The sequence below is a fragment of the Cupressus sempervirens genome, chromosome 11 (assembly GCF_028749045.1).
Source record: "Cupressus sempervirens isolate cs-2001-9-10 chromosome 11, ASM2874904v1, whole genome shotgun sequence".
Lineage (NCBI taxonomy): Eukaryota > Viridiplantae > Streptophyta > Pinopsida > Cupressales > Cupressaceae > Cupressus > Cupressus sempervirens.
Genome location: NC_143128.1, coordinates 611,194,064 through 611,214,788, shown reverse-complemented (window position 1 = coordinate 611,214,788; position 20,725 = coordinate 611,194,064). Strand labels below are relative to the sequence as shown.

At 29.5% G+C, this 20,725-nt stretch overlaps 2 pseudogenes; both read right to left on the bottom strand.

The window, feature by feature from the left end:
* Nucleotides 1-9,065: 9,065 nt before the first annotated feature.
* Nucleotides 9,066-15,514, bottom strand: LOC149531169 (cysteine-rich receptor-like protein kinase 44; annotated as a pseudogene).
* A 1,812-nt stretch (nt 15,515-17,326) lies between these two features.
* LOC149531168 (pathogen-related protein-like) lies at nt 17,327-18,111 on the bottom strand (annotated as a pseudogene).
* Between the last annotated feature and the right edge of the window lie 2,614 nt (nt 18,112-20,725).

Genomic DNA, 20,725 nt, shown 5'->3' with positions numbered 1-20,725 from the left:
GTAAAGAAAAATCCCTATTAGCATGGGGAAAGGTTTGTAAACAAAAAGATGAGGGATGTATTGGGACCAGGGACATCTCAATACAAGGTAATATTAAGGAGCTAAACTAGTATGGATAATGTATAGAAATCCATGTTGGCAATTTGGCTAGGCATATAGAGTGGAGTTATTATTTATAAAAACATATAATTAGTGTCAAGTGAGAAAAGTATGGAGATGAACTTTTGATACTTTGATTTAGAAATTGTCGAAGTATCATACAATTATTCTGAAAGTACAATTAGAGTTTTGATTGGCATGGTTCAGATAGGCACTATTGGAACATGCACACTTAGGTATAAGATGTAAAAATTGTGACGATACTATAGGTAAGAGAACGAGGCAGTATAGATGGTATATACATAGTTATTGTATTTTTCCAATTGTAGTAATGAGCTGCTTAAACATAATAGAATTAAGGAATCAAATATTTTATGCTAAGAAATTATTTTTCTTACCAAAATAATTACTTGACTAATTAGGGACAACCTCCTAGATGTTAACCCTAAGTGGGCAAGGTATAGTTTTTCATTTTGTGTAAAGGAAATAAGGCCGATTAGACAAGGAGTCTAGTATAAAGGAAATATTTTGTAATGCAAAATTGTGTGCTATTATTTTGGTGATTTTTGTGATAAGTGTGCAATTATTTTATAAGGAAAACTTTGATGGTAAACAAGTAAAAGGCAGAGTATGCAAAGTTGATACAACAAGCTAAAAAGGTCATATCAAATATTAAAGATATCAACAATTGTAAAGAGGTTTTTGTATCTAGTATTTTTTATACTAGATAAAAGAACAAACTTGTGTCACCCTTTTGTAAAGGAAAAGACTAACAAAAGTACAACTATTCACCTTCAATGACATAAAATTGGTATTATTATTTTGAATTTGAAAATGAAGTAAACTAATAAAATGTATAGAAATGAATAAAGTTTAGGATTATAATTTTTAATAATTATTTAGAATAAGCTTTGATATATTTTCCTAATTTTTTAGCTTCTGAAAAATGGTGAATATTAGGGGTGTGGTTCCACCACAAAACTATATGGAAATAAACTTATTTCTCTTTGATTTCAGATTATGTTATAGATAACATATATATATATATATATATATATATATATATATATATATATATATATATATATATATATATATATATATATATATATATAACAATCAAAAATAAAAATTGGCTTTAGGCCTATATTTTATGTTCTATAATGATTGAAAATTCATCTCACCTAAAATTGATAGCTTTCATATCCTACCACATTTTTCAAACCAAATCTATTCAAATCAGGAGACAATTTATACATTCTAGAAGTTGACTCTCTCCTCTAGAACGTCATATGTTTTTAATATTTTTTTGATATGATTTAATATATTTTTCTTTCTCAAAATTGACATCTTTTCAAGTGTTAAAATACATTATTGTAGAATTTTTTAATTACAATATACTATATCTAATTAAAACACTATGAACTATATATGAGAATATTCTTGACTTTGAGCTTTATAAAATGATGTTTATATGTTATTTAAAAACTTTCGTAAAAAATAGCAAGAGTTATTGAAATGCCACTTTTTTGAAATAATTTTATTTCTTTAGTAATTGGATACAAACTAGTATACGACATGCATTTAATAGATATTTCCAATTGGAATAGTTTGAGACAATATATAAATTAGCTAGAATGAATTTACCTAGATCATATATTTATAAAAAAATGATTTTTAGATAGAAATACTCAAATTTAGTTGTTCTGATAAGTCAGCCTAAAAGGTGACACAACTTTTTACTTCTACCCTACTATATATCATTATATATTGCATGTTTCGGTAGTGGGGTAAACTTACATACATTCTATAATTTTAATAACAACTCTAGTAGGGTTGAGGCTTCTAACAAATCATAGTCCTTTAACAAGAACCACGACACTATACTAATGTACTAGACTCATATTAGGGTCACTATCTTTGATAAGATAGTTTTGATTAGTGGATCATTTTGTGGGTGCCATACCTACTAGGTTTTCCCCTTGGCCAAGGTTTCCTTAGTTAACTAAATACAGTGTTATGTGTTTTATTGGTTTATGGTTATTTTTATTATTCAACTTAATCATTGTATTCATTTATGTCAGATACAAGATTGTTAATGATATCTGTATTTGGGAAAATATTTGTGAAATATTGATTCACCCCTTGCTCAGTATTTCCTATTTCTAACAATCAGTATTAGAGCACATTTACTATGGAAAAATCTACCAACTTGAGTAAGATCTCTATGGATATGGATCAGTTACAAAAGAACTTAGAAGAAGCTCTTAAATAACTTGATGTACTTAAAAATGAAAAAGATACTCCCAAGGACAAGTATGAAGATGCTAAAGGATACAATGAGAAGATGAAGGACAAGATCAAACATATCAGATCTAAGAAAGAGTCTAAAGATCATATCAAGTATTTCAATGAAGTTTCAAGGTTTAAGAGAGAAAATGAGATTTTGAAACAAGAGCTAAAGATTACAAATTTGAAGTTCAGTCTGAAGGATGATGACATGGAAATTGAATCAAATTTGAGATTAGAGAATGCAAATTTCATATCAAAACTTGTGAAGATGACATCTAAACTTGAATTATCAAAATTACAATATATGGAACTTGAGAAGTACAATGTGATTATGGAAGGAGAGCTAACATAGCCAAAGCTACATATTGAGAACTTGTATTCAAGTAGTGAAAACCTTGATGAGTAGATCTATATGTAGAGATGTTATTATGATAAGAATGGTCTTGGATAATTTGAAGGAGAATTATTTAAGAAACACAAGGTTACAAAGGAATCAAATATTAAGATCCAATAGCCTGAGCAAGAAAAAAAATCTAACTAAGATTGAGTCAAATCAATCTTAAGATGTACCTAAGAACATAAACAAGATGAACCACATAAATAAGTAAGGAACCAATTTAGAGGATGATGTTATTCATGCAATGAACTTGGCTACATGAAGAATGACTATATATGTTATTACTTTAAACCTATCTCTAGTTATTGTTATAATTGTCATGGTTTTGGTCATAAAGTTATTGAATGTAAGAAACCTAAATTTAATAATGAATAATAGACCTATTAGAGGAACCAATATTGTAAGGAACAGTATCATGTGCTATAAGTGCAACAAATTTGTACATATTGATAGAGATTGTAAATTATAGATCAGTTAGTCAGAACCTAGATATGAAAATAATGTGATATCATGTTAGATTTGTAACAACTTGGGTCATACAACAAAATTTTGTAGGATGAACAATATGAGTATGTCAAACAACATGAGGAACTACACAACAACCCTTATTGAATGTAAGAAACCTAAATTTAATAATGAATAATAGACCTATTAGAGGAACCAATATTGTAAGGAATAGTATCATGTGTTATAAGTGCAACAAATTTGAACATATTGATAGAGATTGTAAATTATAGATTAGTTAGTCAGAACCTAGATATGAAAATAATGTGATATCATGTTAGATTTGTAACAACTTGGGTCATGCAACAAAATTTTGTAGGATGAACAATATGAGTATGTCAAACAACATGAGGAACTACACAACAACCTTTATTGAATGTAAGAAACCTAAATTGAATAATGAATAATAGACCTATTAGAGGAACCAATATTGTAAGGAATAGTATCATGTGTTATAAGTGCAACAAATTTGAACATATTGATAGAGATTGTAAATTATAGATCAGTTAGTCAGAACCTAGATATGAAAATAATGTGATATCGTGGTAGATTTGCAACAACTTGGGTCATACAACAAAATTTTGTAGGATGAACAATATGAGTATGTCAAACAACATGAGGAACTACACAACCCTTATTGAATGTAAGAAACCTAAATTTAATAATGAATAATAGACCTATTAGAGAAACCAATATTGTAAGGAATAGTATCATGTGTTATAAGTGCAACAAATTTGAACATTTTGATAGAGATTGTAAATTATAGATCAGTTAGTCAGAACCTAGATATGAAAATAATGTGATATCATGTTAGATTTGCAACAACTTGGGTCATACAACAAAATTTTGTAGGATGAACAATATGAGTATGTCAAACAACATGAGGAACTACACAACAACCCCAAAATTTAGAAGGAATCTGAACAATTTTAGAAGAGATGAGAATAACAACAACAATCAGAGAGAGAATATGAAATACCTATAGAAAACCTTGATGAATCATTTCTTAAAGTTAAGGATCCAATAGTTTCACATGTTTTGTTAGAAAACTAGTCAATTGAAGCATCTCAAGAAAAATTGAAGTCAGTGATAGCTACTAACCAATTCCTATCATATTGAGTAGTTCATTTCATTAATTAAAATAAGGAGATTAACGTCAAAATATTGGATCTTCAAACACCATCCAAAGCCTTTGGAATTTTTTGATCACATTCTCAATGAATTAGATCATCAATATTTTCACCTGATGACTTTCCCAACTTTGTTAATTTTCCCATATGTTGTGCCTAGATACTACTTGTAACTTATCAAATTCAAATAAAAACTTTAAAACTTAGTTTAAAATACTATTTTTTCCTTCAAGTTATTGGAATTCCTTTCCTCGCTATATGTCACTAACTTTCAAAACATATTGCCATCATTTTGTTAAGTTGGAATTTTTTTCCCAATTAGATATTAAGAGCTTGGTATAATGGCCATTTTTTGTAAACAAGGTTAACCAAATATATTTCAATGACTTGGGCTACTTACCGATCTTTAAAAATTCTTTGAGTAATACGATATTGCACTTTCCTATTTGGTCTTTGAAGTGATTTTTGAAAACTTAATTGAATGGTTCCTTGTCCATCTACCATTTAATTAGGCTTTCAAACAAGTTCAAGAATTTTCTAAGGTGAGCATTCAAAAATATATGTGCATCTAATTCTTACCTCTTGTAAGTGTTTAAGGAAACTCAACCAGCTTTATGAATTCATTGATGAATAAATCTTGAACGTATCACCCTTTTTTAAAAACTTGGGAAAATTTGATAAAATGTGAATGAGTCTATCAATTTGAAGATATTGAGGAACTAATCATTTGAGGAATTTGACACAAAATTTATTTTTTTTAAATATGGAAACATGTCTTAAATGGAAGGAAATTACCTCATAAAAAATATTTCTTATGTAAAATACAAAAATAGACTATGGACATGAAATTATCCTTAAAAATCACTATACTTGGTGATCAAATTGATTTTGAAACCATTTTTCTTAGTCCCCTATTGGAAAATCTAACCCCAACCATTTAATGAAAATCCTATGATTTTAGTGATAATTGTGTGTACCACTTATGTTCCTATTCTACATAATAATGTTGATTGAGTTCAGAGGATGTAACTTAGATCTTCTTGAGGGCCAAAGGTTAGGTTTTTGCTAGAATTTTAGGGAGTGAATATAGATTTAGTATTTCCTCTTGGTTTCTAAACCCTTTTCTTAGGGTTTTGATATGGTTAGTTAGTAAACTTATATAGGTCCCTAGTGTTTTCGAATCTAGATTTAGTATTTCCTCTTGGTTTCTAAACCCTTTTCTTAGGGTTTTGATATGGTTAGTTAATAAACATATATAGGTCCCAAAGGTTTTGGGGTTAATCTCTAGATGGGATTGTGGAGAGGAGGATGGCTCTTATTAATAATGGGTGGGTATAATGGCACATATGTTGGTTTACTCTACAATATAACACTAATGTTTTTCCTCCTTTTGTTAAGGGAGGTGTTATAGTTGATAAAGGAATTACAAAAATTCTTCCTTCCACTCTTCTCTTATTTTCCTACTTCTCCCTTTTGCTAATAACTTTCTTTCGGGTAAAAGCACAAACCTGTGTCACCTTTTATAAAGAAAAGTGATATCAGAATGTGACAATTCAACATTAATGATAAAAAAAATGGTATTTGCATTTAAAATATGAAGATGATGTAAACTGATGAAATGTGTAGAATTGTATGAATTTTATGCCTATAATTTTTATTATTTTTTTGACTAAGAATTTATTCATTTTATTTTATTTTGAAGTCCCTTTTTTAACTGTAAAAAATATAGGATGTAGTTCCCGTCAAACAAGTATGTGTAAATAATCTTTTTTTGTTATGATTTGAAAATATTTTATAGATGACATGTATAGCTAGTGCACAAAAAAAGAAATAATTATTTTTAATGTATATTTTCTTTGTTATAAGTTCTGAAGTTCGACCTTGTCAGAATCCAACAGTTTTTTCCTCCCGTCAAAACTTTCTTATCAAATCTATACCTTCTTGAAAAAAAATTACATATTCATGAAGAGGATTCTCTCCTCTAGTGATAAATATATATTTTTTATTTTTTTGATATGATTTACTATTTTTTTTCATTTTTTGAGAGAGCATCTTCTGAAATGTTGAAATATCGACTTATAATATTTTTAGATTATAGCATATTATAACTAATCAAAACACTCAAAAATTTATGTAATGACGATATTGAATATGAAATCTATAAAAGGGTATTTTTAGTTTTTTTTTTTTAAATTGAGTTTTGATAGAGAAATGAGATTTGACCAAAATAGGTTTTTGTATCACAAATGGTGACACAGATCTATGCTTTTACCCTTCCATCTCCTATCATTTTTATCCATTTAATTGTATTCTAGTACTTGGATTCCATCAAAACCTTGAACTTTCTGATCTACGTTAGCCCCTAGTGGGATGTTTTTTTCTTAAATTTCAGGATCTCTAATAATATCAAATTGATTTCCATTTCCATAAAATCTCAAAGTACTCAAAATGCATGCAGCATTATTAATATCCCTATAAGCTTGTATGAAACTTGGATGAGAACCTTTCACTTTTCATTGATCCACGTGGGCTATTTTTGCAAGTAGAGCCACCTATATTGTTTTTGTGTCAACTAAAAATATAAATCAGTAATCCAATACTCAAAATTGCATTTTGTGTCTTTGAGTTGCAATATTAACTTTTAAAATTGTGTTATGAATGTGCAAACAAGAATTCAATTGGAGACTTTGAGCTATTATTATTATTATTATTACCTATTAAAATTATTGTTTTTACTATTTTTACTTCATCAATATAAGAATTAACAAAAGTCCTTGTCCTTTTGTACTCAATGGGGTTACTAAAATTTATTTTTTATTAACATCCAAAGAAGTTTTAAAGGGTCCTTAGAACCATATACAAATAGATATTTCTTTTATCAACACTTTCACTATTATTCTTTTGTCTAACTATATTGTATATCAAAATTATTGCTCTTATTGGTACTTCATGATAGATCACATTATTATCACATAATTTTGCATTTGAAGATTATTGTAAAAAAAAAAAAAAAAATGTTGAAAAAACAAGATAATATAACATGAATGTAAGACCTCGTTGATAGTATGATGTGCATAAGCTTAGTTAAGTGCTAGTAATGTTTAGTATAGAAGGGTGCCACCTCTATATTAAAGGAGGGACTTAATCTCAATACTTTGTGGATGATTTGACCATTTTCTTATTGCAATAATTAATTTAGATTAAAATCAGTGACAAATGATTATAATTAAAAGAAAATATTACAAAATTAAATAGGGTGGATAGATTGTAAAAGGTAAAAGTATAAGTATGCAATGAATCTAATTTTCCTTTAAAAACATTATTTCCTCAGTCGATACTTTATCTAAGATTTAGAATAACTTTCCCACCTTGCAGTGGGTTAAGTTTTATAACTAACTTATGTTAACATAATTTAAATTTGTATTGTAAATGATAGGTCTAATTTGAGATATTTCACACTCATGAATTCTACTTCAATGAAATATTTATTATCCATTGACCATTAAGGATTCGTAGCTTTGAAAAATATATTTGGACACATACCTACATTAGATTATTTAGTCAGTAAAATAATTAATAAGGAATTTTTTTAAGTTATAGTAAGAATTAAAATCTATCATCTCTCTTGTTGTACTAATTTGAATGGTTCTTATAGTAGTTTGAATAAAATTTAAGAAAAAAATTAATATTAAGGTAATTTAGGCATGTCTAATAGCACTCCATATTCATAAATAATGAACAACATATTGCATGAGGATTAGGATCAATTTCACATGGTGTGGGATTAATTTCATGTATTGCACCATTACTTTTAAACAAATAGCTATAAATTTTAATGTGTGTAATAGATGTACGAATGTGTATGTATGCACAAGCGCACCAACAAAGTATGTTTATATGTTTCCATAAAGATAATATGCATTTAAATATAATAATAAAAAAATGACACATAAAATTTTAATTATGCAAAATTGAACTTTTTAATAAATGATTATGTTTAATCATTTCATTAAAAGTAAACTCAAGACAAAATAAAAAATGTCATGCATTTTATACATACATACATACACATTTTTTTAATACAATTAATAAAAATAAAAAAATGTTTTAATCACAAGAAAGAGGTAATACAAAAAGTTTATGATAAACTTATCACAATCATCCACTATGTAGGGTACATGTTGCTATAAAACTTTATATAATAGAAATAGTCATATACATAAGTGAATAGATATGATAATAGTTTATTATAGAGTTCTTTCCAATATCATTTAATGGACTAAATATTTATTTTGTATATTGTTGTGAGTTTACATACTTAGAGATAAATATCCATATCACTAAATACAAGAATATAATATAATAAATATTACATTAACTAATTTAATTAAAGGAGTATGCTAAAAATAAGAGTTAAAAAATTGGTAGAGTAGAGCTTATTTAATAATTAATCATAAATTTAACGCATGAAATTCAAAAAGTATCACAATAGTACTTATCCTATGACAAGTACTAATAACTAGTTAATATACTTTCATGATTGTTTGATGTAGCTACTGTTGATGTACAGATGTACATAGTGGAATATTTGTTTGGGTATCAACTACAAGAGTGATATTACCTAGCACCTAAATCTATTAGAGTTACACCATTGGTAGATGGGTATGAAGAAGTGCTTTTAGATGATCATACTTATGAAAACAACTTACCATTTTTTGGATATTAATTACATAAGCAGGTTCTGTGGGATCTAGTAAGTTTGTAATAGAATGGTTTGAAAGCATTGCATGTACATTAGACATTGGTGGATGAAGTGACAGATTTTCTTGTGTACATAAAAGACCCACTTGAATGCATTTTGAAGGTTGTTCATGAGAAGTTTTTATTATTATTTTGTCAATCACATCGTAATATCTCCTTTCTTGTAGAATCTCCATACCTACATAGGAATAAATCATACTCATTTTGTTAAGATATATAATTTTTAAAACTTAATTGTAATGACTATATTAAAAATAAATAATACTCACCTTAATAAGATCCGTAATTTCTAAAAGTTAATTGTATTACTTATCATATTAAATCTTACCCATTCTAAGAGATTTTGAAATTCAAAAGACAATCTATTATCATTGTTCTTTCTTCCACATATAATTTCTAAAACAACGATGCCAAAACTATTATAGATATCTACTTTAGTAGATAGTTTACCTCTCAAAGCATACTTTGAGGCCATATAGCCACTATATAATTGGAAATAAATATTAGAAAACTTCGATTTGAAAAATAATATTAAAGAAGAGCTACCAGAAAACTTGTTTGGTGTACAAGATAGATTTGAAAATAACCAAAAATACAAATAAGGAGGATTCTTACAGGGTTCCCACAATGCCTGTGTTGACATGAGTCTCATCTAGATGAAACAACCTTGCTAAACTAAAATCTGATATCTTTGGCTGCATTCTCTCATCAAGCAAGATATTACTTGCTTTGATATCCCAATGAATAATGATCAGTAGTTGAGAATCATAGTGCAAATATTAAAGCCCACGGGTTATTCCAAGTATGATGTTTAATCACTTTGACCAATAGAGCTCTTTTCTCCTCTCCGGATCTGTATCCATACCTCTCAATCAATATCAATGATTTATGACATTAAATTTTCCAAAAAGAATTTAGTACAAACATTTTATGATACCAATGTTAAATTAAGACTGAAAAACTTAGAAAAATGTATATTGTCAAGGCTCTTGTTAGGGAGGAACTCGTAAACAAGTAATTGTTCTGAGCCCTCTGCACAACAGCCAAGTAATTTCACAAGGTTACGGTGTGGAATTGCTGCCACCAGCTTAACCTCCTGTAGAAATTACTTCGTTCCTTGTGATGATTGGAAAGAAAGTCTCTTTACAGCTATTTGTGTCCCGTTTGACATTGGAACCTGACACGAAAGAAAACACATAAATATATAAAAGAAGTCCAAAACCCTGAAGTCAAAGGCACAATACCTAAGAAACTCCAAACAACCAACATAAATGAAGTAGACTGAATAGTAAAAGAAACCATAATATCATTGTTAGAATATCTAACAATTCCTCACAATGTTTTTCAATTTTAGTTTTTTAATAAATTTTAATAATATAATTTTTCATGCTACGTTTTGTAAAAGTTTCAGATATAATTAAACAATTATAATTCATCCATCATTTAAGGTTATCCTCCATGATTGATTTGTGTGCATTTCAATTTGATATTTCTTTCAGGCATAATCCTGAAGCAATGAACTCTGGAACAGAGCAAGGAATAGGACCAATTATTACAGATAGAAGCTGCAATGCAATTGATCTCAGAAGAATAATAAAATAGTCATTTAGAGAAAGAAGAGTAGGAAATCCGATCTGAGACATAAAGAGGCTGTAGGTCACCAAAGCACTTATTTCCATGTTGCCTGGAAACTCCAAACCAGAGAGAAAACAGTGACGGTTAGCAGCAGCAACAACAAAAGACAAACCCCACTTGTTACATAGAAAATGACTGATATTATTTATGGCGTCAAACCCAGTAATCAGTTTAAAGATCAATAAACCGTTGCCCTAGAAGAGGATTACCATAGAACTGGTGGCTGTGTAATTTGCTGTAATTATAATGTAACTAAATAGTTTGTAAATCTGTAAAAGTCCTGCAACACAATAAAATATAATAAAATGGGCATAGTGAATGGATAAACATACTTCTGAAACTTACTTGTATATTTCAATGTGCTGTCTTAAATTAAGAAACAGAGTCGGTGAGGGTTAGTTTACCTTGTATACATCACCGAATCATCCCTGTCCAAGCTTGTTTTCTTCATGGAAATTTCTAGTTGCAGCATTAATATTTTCCAAATTGAAAGGTATCCCCTTCTCCTTGCCGATCGCTGAATTCACCTCTCTATCTAGATTATCTCTCGCCCCTGGCCGATTCTCTGGATAATAAATGCACCCAGTGGAAAAACTTACAAATTCAACAAAATCTAGCAGCGAAAATAACTTTTCTTAACAGGCCCTGCATCCATAAAGCTGCATGCTTGAATCGTTTTCGCATTGCAAACAGGGATGACAGAACTTTGTGGAATGAACAGTTGGATAATGAACCTATTTTGAGGAAAAGTCTCTTTAAAACCAGACATAAGATTGAAGATAAATTTTGCAGAGTGATTATTGATAGTGGTAGTTTTGATAATTTGGTATCTAAAGAGTTGGTACCTAAGTTGAAATTACAGAGATTCAAGCACGGTAACCCTTATCACATTACTTCGACCAAGGATGAATATAAATTAGAGGTAAGTAAATAATGTCTTATTTTGATGAAGATTCGTGTGATATTATGCCTATGGATTATTGTCATATACTTTTGGGAAGACCTTGGCGGTATGATAGGAAGGGGTTTACATGATGGTAAATTGAATCAATATACTATTTGGGCTAATAGGAATAAACAAATCTTGTTACCTTTGATTAAGAAACTTGAAGATAATTGCCAATAGTGGCATGTTGTGATGGTTAAGTTGTTATGTTGTTATTCTTGCCATCAAGGTTCAAATCTCATGGGGATGAGGTCCCCCATTTGTGGCCTCACTGGTTCATAGCTCTAGGTCAAAGCGTTTACCCCTCTTTAAAAAAAAAAGGAAACTTGAAGATAATCATTGTACTACCATAGGAGTTTGTTTAGTTGAAGGAAATCAAATTGTGAAAAGATGGAATATTTATTTTGCTTTGATTCTTAGAAAGACTAAGAAACAAGATAAATTTGAGCATGCACATGAGGTTAGATCTTTGTTGACTGAATTTCAAGATATTATTTCTAGTAATGTACCTAATAGATCACTGCCTATGAGAAGTACAAGTCATTGTATGGATTTGATACCCGAAGCTAGTTTTCCTAATAAAGAACCACAAGATTAACATATGCAAAATATGAAGAATTGAATAGACAAGTGCAAGAATTACTTGAAAGAGGTTCGATCAAATAAAGTTAGAATCCTTTTGTGGTATATATTTTATTAAAACCTAATAAGAATACAGAATGGAGAATGTTCACTGATTCTAGAGCTAAAAATAAAATTATAGTTAAGTACATATTTCCTTTGCTTAGAATGGGTGACATTATGGATAGATTAAGTAGAGAAAAGTATTTTACAAAGGTTTATTTGAAAATTGGCTATCATCAAATTAGGATCAAAGAAGGGGATGAATGAGAGACTTCTTTCAAGAATAATGAAGGTTTTTATGTGTGGTAGGTTATGCCTTTTGGTCTAAGTAATACACCTAGCACTTCTATGAGATTGGTAAATGAGGTCCGAAAGAATGTTTTTATCTTGATAACATAGTAATATACATTAAGATAAGGGAAGAACATCTTGAACATATTAGACAAGTTTTGTAGAGGCTGAAAGAGAAGAAGTTGTAAATAAATTTGAAGAAATGGTCTTTTATGAGAGAGGAGATTGGGTTTCTTGGTTTTGTGATTTTTGTTGATGGAGTTTGAAAAAAGTAAAATTTATTCTTGATTGGCCTACACCTTAGAATGTTGGAGAACTTAGATCATTTCATAGATTGGCATTGTTTTGAGTCAAGAAGGTAAGCCTATAGCTTTCTAGAGTGAAAAGGTGAATGATGCTAAGAGAAAATATCCAATCTGTGACAAAAAAAATAAAATTATAAAATTATTTCATGTTTGAAGATGGAGACATTATTTGATTCCTAGAGAATACGTTTTCTATATTGATTATCAAGCTTTGAAGTATTTGGGAAGTCAAAAATAGTTAAATCAAAGACATGTGAAGTGGGTTGAATACATGCATAAATTTTATTTTGTATCAAAACATAAGAGTGGATAGTCAAATAATGTAGAAAATACATGGAGAGAAAGAAGATTCTTGTTTATAGAGATGAGAATTGAAGTGCTTGGATTCAAAAATTTGAAGAACTTGTATGAAACTAGCCCTAGTTTTACAGGACCTTGGAAAGCTTGTAAGTACCTTGTAATTGATGAACAAGATAAATGGGTTGATAATTTCATTTCAGAAGACATGTTGTTTTAAAAGAGTTTAGGTGTGTATATCTAAACGGTCTATGAAGGAGAATGTCATTAAAGAAAAACATATTGGTGGACTTGTAAGACATTCTGGGATTGATAAGATAGTGAAGTTGATTTCAAAGAGATGCTTTTGGCCACATATATATAAGTATGTTCAAAAGATGGTAAAGAGGATGTAAAATATGTCAAGTTTCCAAAGGAAGTAGTTAGAATGTTGAATTTTATACACCTTTTCCTATTCCTTGTAGACCTTGAGATGATATCTGTATGGACTTTATTTTGGGATTACCTAGAACTCAGAGAAGTAATTATTATTTCTTTGTAGTGGTTGATAGATTTTCTAAAGTGGCACATTTCATACCTTACAAGAAGACATTAGATGTAGTACACATAGAAGACTTATGTTTTAGAGAAATTTTAAGATTAAATGGATTTGTAAGACTATTATTTCTAGCAGAGATACTAAGTTTACTAGTTAGTTTTGGAGAGCACTATAGAAGAAGTTGAATACGAGGCTTAAGTTTAGTTCCATTTCATCCATAAATAGATGGACAAAATGAAGTTGGTAACAAAATTTTGGGTAACCTTTTTGAGATGTTTAATTGGAGATAAACCTACTAATTAGGAATAATAGTGTTGAAGAAAAATAATTTGTGGACTTTATGAATAATTTGCATGAAGAAGTGATGAATAATATACATGACTGTAATCAAGGCTATAAAGACAAAGAAGATAAGAAGATGAGACATAAGACTCTTTAGGTTGGAGATAAGGTAATGGTACATTTGAAGAAGAATAGATTTCCAGTTGGTACGTAGAGTGAGATAAAATTGAAGAAGTTTGGACCTTGTAAAATCTTGAAGAAACATGACAACAGTAATGCTTTTGGACTTGAATTACCCACGGATATGGGTATTTCACCTATGTTCAATATTTCAAACATCTCTGAGTATCATGAATCTAATGAAGGGATAGTTGATAAACATGCTTATCCTAAGAAGAAGACAAAGGGAATTGATAAGATTTTGGATACCAGAATAAATAAAAGCACCAGAGGAAATGATTACAGAGAGTACTTAGTTGAGTGGTAGAATAAATCTATTGAAGATAGTTCACGGAATTATGAAGTCGAGTTGGATATTTATGATACTTCTTAGAGCTTCTAGGTTTCCTGATGTGGACAGCAATTCTTATTTAGTCTAGGTGTTTGATGTAGGAGCATCTTGAGCACTTTGACAATCGTGCATCAATGATACAGATTTCCTTTTATTGTTCATGTACATTGTTTGAGGAATGATCATTGTTGTTCAAGTTTTATTTCTGCATAGTTAGCTTCATAATGTGGACGTACCATGGATCCTATAGTTTTTTGGCTTCACAACAAGCCCAAAACTATGCAAATTTTGTGTGGTAATTTTTCAAATGGTGTTGGGTATGTCTGTTGACTTCTTCACAAAGCAAAATAAACCATGTTGGGATAATTAAATTATATGGATGAACAGTTAAATGAAATATAGAAACAACATTCACAAATTTTCCCCTTCACAATTTTCACAAGAAACAAGGCTTTTCAAGGTTAGATATTTAGTGAACTTCTCACAAATAGCTGGGAAGTTTCTCAGCATATTAGGTGACAGATTAGTAATGCATGTTTTGTGAGCACTGAGATTTCCACGTACCTTAGAATAATTATATACAAATGTTGACTCAGCCTCAAATCTTCAGTTTCAAATGAGATCTTCAAAACCTAATTGTGGATTAAAATAATTAAACAGAGCAAGAAAATTTAGGCCTTAATGGGCATGACTTTCTTATCATAGGGACAGTTTAAGTCCAATCATAGATGGAGATTTAAGCCGTTGGACCACGCGGCGATGTAATTCAAGCTAGCATTGTTGAATAGAAAATTAGCTCATATGAAAATACGACCTAACCTAACTTACCATGTCAATCGTCCGATTAGTCTTTTTGCCGTGTCCGCCGGTGGTAGAAAGTGATTGAACATGTAGCATAACATTTCTTAAAAGTCAAAAATATGACAACTTTAGTTTGTGATTAACAAAACTAACAATCATGCAGTTTCTAATAATCTAAGGAATTATTTTAGTTCTGTCTTTTTCTTTGGTTCTAGTCAAGGTGGCAATGGAACGATTTGTCAATGTTGTACTTTGATCTTATCTATTCAATAATTTTTAATTTTACAATAGAACATTTTTATAATAGTTAGGCTTACGTTGTTATATAATGTGTTAATCTTACAACATATTCTAAGGTTTTAACTTTTTTGACAAATATTTTATGATACTTAGGATGTATTAAGATTAGTGGCTGTATGTTTATGTATAAGCAATGAGTAGTCAATAGGAGTGATTTTTCTAATTGAATAAAATTAAAAGAAGAGGTTTTCTACTATCATGGAGAGGAAGAGGTAGCAATGTAATCTTAAATGATGAATGTAACAATGTAAATCTGAATGGTACTAAATAAAATAATGACTTAGTTATAGGTCAAAGCCATTATATAATTAAATGAAGATATTTTACATGCCAAGTTGACACATGCTAGTTAAGAATATGATATATGAAGGCATCATGAGAAGCAATCTTGAAGGATACATTGACTGAATGAAGGTGACATTCATGGTCTTATATCTTTGTTAGGCATTTTTCAAAGATTAATTGAAGAATGCAAAGAATATATGAAACCCAATAAACAAAAATGTTTGGGACTTAGCAGTGATCATCACATTTCATTGTAAAATGAAATCTAGCTCTTCAAAACAAGGATTGTACATGAAATCAAATCCCAAACTAATTCCCATTTATATAATAAGATGTTTAACTCATTTATTGTTCCTTTGCTCAATAATTATACAAATCTAAATTGTAATACACATACTCAAATTACCAATACCACCGCTAAATTATCACTTTAAAACTTGACATGTACATATTACAATCGCACCCAAACATAATTAAAATATTTTGATGTTCTCGAGTATTCACCTGCAAATATTCATGAGAATTCGTATTAATATTCTAACTAATGCTCTGGAATAAAGTATAGATATTCTTAGCATGCTATAAATTTCTACAATGTGATTTGATTAACAAATAAAAGCAATTATATTTTTTATTAGCTATTGAGTTTTTATAGTTAAACATATTACTAAACAATATAATAATAAAATATTTATGCTCAAAATGGGAGTTGTGGTTTGGATTGAATTACTTGTAAAAAATGGAATATTATTGAACATACAATGAACATACAATAAGATGAATCTAATATAAAAAACTATTGATATCCCTCAACAAACTACCTTCAACCCTCACTAAAATCTCATGAAAAAGATCTCATAAGGCTAAGAGATCAAAGATCTTACCAAATTCTACACTGTAGGGACTATTCTTAAAGTTCACAAACCAACATATAAATTGAAAAAAAAATAGTCAATCTAGATGTTTAACACTTTTAGCTTCAAAATCAACACTTGATATATGTGATTTAAATTGATAGACATACACCTTATTAATTTAAAACAAAAGTTTTATTCCAAATTATAATTTCACACATTAACATTGGGTTTAGGCTAGGAATTTTCTATTGAGGATATAAAAAATGGTCTTGTGATTTTAAATCTAATTAATAAACACAAGTTGCATGAATACTGACCATTGACACATTTGATCATATTATTGCCATCCTACCAAAGGTAAACATAATAGTAAAGAATAACCTCACAATAGTAACAAAAGTGAAGCAAATTTTGCATGTCAAAGGTGGTATCTTAGAAAACCATGTATTTTACTCTTAAAATAGTAACACATTAAGAAAATATAGGGAGATTGTCTATCCTAGTCTTATACTACCCATAGTTGTAGTTAGACTTCCCTCTAAGAAGTCCTCTACACAGTTTGGTAGGGTCATGATATATGTCCACCTTCTCCATCCTTAGTATCTCATTCACTTGTAATAATCACAATTTCATACATTAGTACTACCATAAAACTCATTTGAGAAATTTAACTGGTCCAACAAAAACCAAAATTTCTAAATATGTATGGAAATTAATTGGATGAGAAAAACCTTAGCAATAGCTATTCCATTGAATTGGATTGTTTGTCTAGTGGGCGCATGACCTTTGAAGCTTCCCTCCATGACACCTCAATGCCCAAATTTCAACTATATCCCATGCTAAACTTGCTGGAAATGCAGTCTTAAATACCACATGAGAGTACTCAAATGCTTCATTGGATGTCTTGTTGCATTGAAACTCTTGTGGAAAAGAAGAATACAAAAAGGCATTATACCTTCTCACTTCTAGTGTCTCCTCTCTGAATAGAGAAGGACTAAATATGGAAAAAAAAACCCACCTAATATCAACTCACCATAATCATTACTAAAAAACATAAATACTTTGAGCTATATATTACACTACTATTGCAAGACAAGATAAATTGTTGCTCACCATTTACACTTGACGGGAACTTGTGGGGATCAATTATATTAAAGTCTTGAAGTTTGGTTTTATGTAAAAAGATCCACCTCCCATGTTCTCACCAAGTTCTATACAGTTTCTTTGAATGAAAAATCTAGGCAATGCATACACATATATTTAAAATATTTATAGACATATACATGAATATCTATAAACTAGAACTATTTGGCGAGTTTTAAAAAAATGCATTTGAATTTCTAATAGACATAAGAAGGATGATAGAAAAGGTTGTCGGGTTTGGTTGTATATATGTGAAGTGCATTTTCTTGAAAGTCTATAGAGACCTACTTCAAGAAATCCATTTTGTGTACATTCAACAATCATTGGGTTCATTTTGTACACATCACCTCATTGCTAGATTAATAATGGATTACAAAATCACAAGATTCTTTGGGTTTTAACAAAAGAATTGCCAAAAAATTAATAGTTGATTGAGGTTGTGTGGAGAAAAAAAAATTGCTTACCCTTCGGGTGTTAAGTCAAAAAGAAATGATAATTCTGATTTGAGGCTTGCCCAACATGTTTTGAGGAAGTAAAAGAGAATATAAATAATTTAAAAATGTGAGATTCATTTTCTTCTATCATTCTTTGTAATTCTAATAACCCTATTTCCATTTCACAATTCACCATTGAATTGCATATATTTGTCACACTACATCAAAAGAATGAATATTTGCAAAATAGGAAATGGACAAGAGCACATCACACACCTTCGTTTCTAATTTTTTTGAATGACAAGATCTCATCTTTGGACCACAAAATAGACATGCAAATTTTCACTTTGTTGGAAGTCCTAGAAAATCATCTATAATTTGAGTAAATCTATTAATTATAATAATTAAAATTATGTACAAGTTGAAAATTATAACATACCATAGAAATGTGTTATCCCTAGGGCATCATTAATTGTCCATCCAAGAATTTTATGGAATTTAAATTTTCATTGTCTTATTGGTCTGGAGGTGTCATTCATTGTTACACTGTTCCTTAACTCAAACAACTCATGAATAAGAGGCTCAATATATACATTTATATCTTTGACTTGGTTCTTACCTAGTTGAATGAACAAAATTATTGCTGTAATTATTTTAACCATTTTACTACAATATTTATTTTTGAATGTAGATAAATTTTAAATGAAAAACTACCTAGAACAATTATTTATAACATTGTGCACTCCCTCTTTATTGACATCCATGGAGGCATGTTATTATTTATATAATTAATAGGCTACACTAATTAAATAGATCTCATCTCTCCAAATAAATTAACACCATCCACAACTAATGAGAGCCTAAGATTACAAAATTCTTCTTTATGTGTGGTTATTTTTCATGTAATCCATAAATGTAGAATCACCCAAAGGTATTTTAAGAATGTCACCTTGACTTGTATTGCATGCATGGAAATCCATAACTTGTCTCAAGATTTCACATAGAAATAATTGTTGCAAACATGGATTAGTGTGAATATAATGAACAACCTTGTGAGGAACCCTTTTTTTGTATAGTTGTTCTATTCAATATCTCTTGATCTGAAATTTAGGACATTTTGTTGAAAATTCATCTTGTTTATGATATATAATATGAGCACTGGGATATACATCTATTTTTTGATAATGTATTTTGATATATTTCATGATGGTATATGTTCTTAATACATGTGAGGTACAATATTTGATTTTGTTAAAAAAATACTTGTCTATCAATCTATAACAAACAAGCAAAATTGTTAATATTAGTAATATTAATGGTACAGGTTTCACCCTTTATTAACTATGGTGAAAAAAAAAGTCTATGAAAATAGATGTCATATATGACATACCTTAATACACATGAGATTTTTATGTTGGATAAACCATTCACAACCATTAGGTTAACCAACAAAAAAAGAGAGTTGTTTGGGAGCCTTCGTAAAGGTAATCGTAGACTTTCTCGAGTAGAGGTAAATCATAAAAAATATCAAAGGCATATTGATCATCATGCTCAACTATTCCAATAATAAATGAGTCATGGATCAATGTATTTGTACCATCATCTTCAGTTGTGTTTTCTACTACATAATCATCTTGTTCCATAGGATCATTATTTACATCTTTGATAGTCACTCCATATTCCTCCACTTGAAAACTACATTCTCTAGGTTATTGTAGTCCATATCATTTTCCCTAGTATACTCCACCTACATAAAAATGATCAACATAAATAGACCATGATCATGAACTCATCATATTTTTTGGACCCTACCTTTTTTGTAGTTAGGTTTATGTTCAAGTCATATTGGTGGAACTTTTCCTATGTACACATAAGGGTTGGACTGATCGTATTTGAGTTAGAGCCCTTTTGGTGGTTCCTAGTAACATATTTCATATTTCTTGGGAAAAAATTGGAGATTTTTTCTATGAGCATTGATCTGTAGGAGTGATCTTGTGTGCTCTTAGATATGGATCACTAGATGGCATGTGGGCCTATGGATTAGGTTGCATAGTTTTCTTTTAATCTTATGAGGTAGTTATGATTGTAAACTAGGGGCCAGTTTGAAGTGTTATTTAGTCTCCCAGGAAAAGTTGTGGCTTAAGTGTTTATTTAATGTGATTATTTATTTAATGTAACTTGATAGGCCAACCTATGGATTGGTTTAGTATAAGTGTAGGGTCTTGTGGTGTTTACAATCATTTAGTCAATTGGGGATGAATTTTGGAGTGAAGCATGGAGTAGCTAGGGGGTG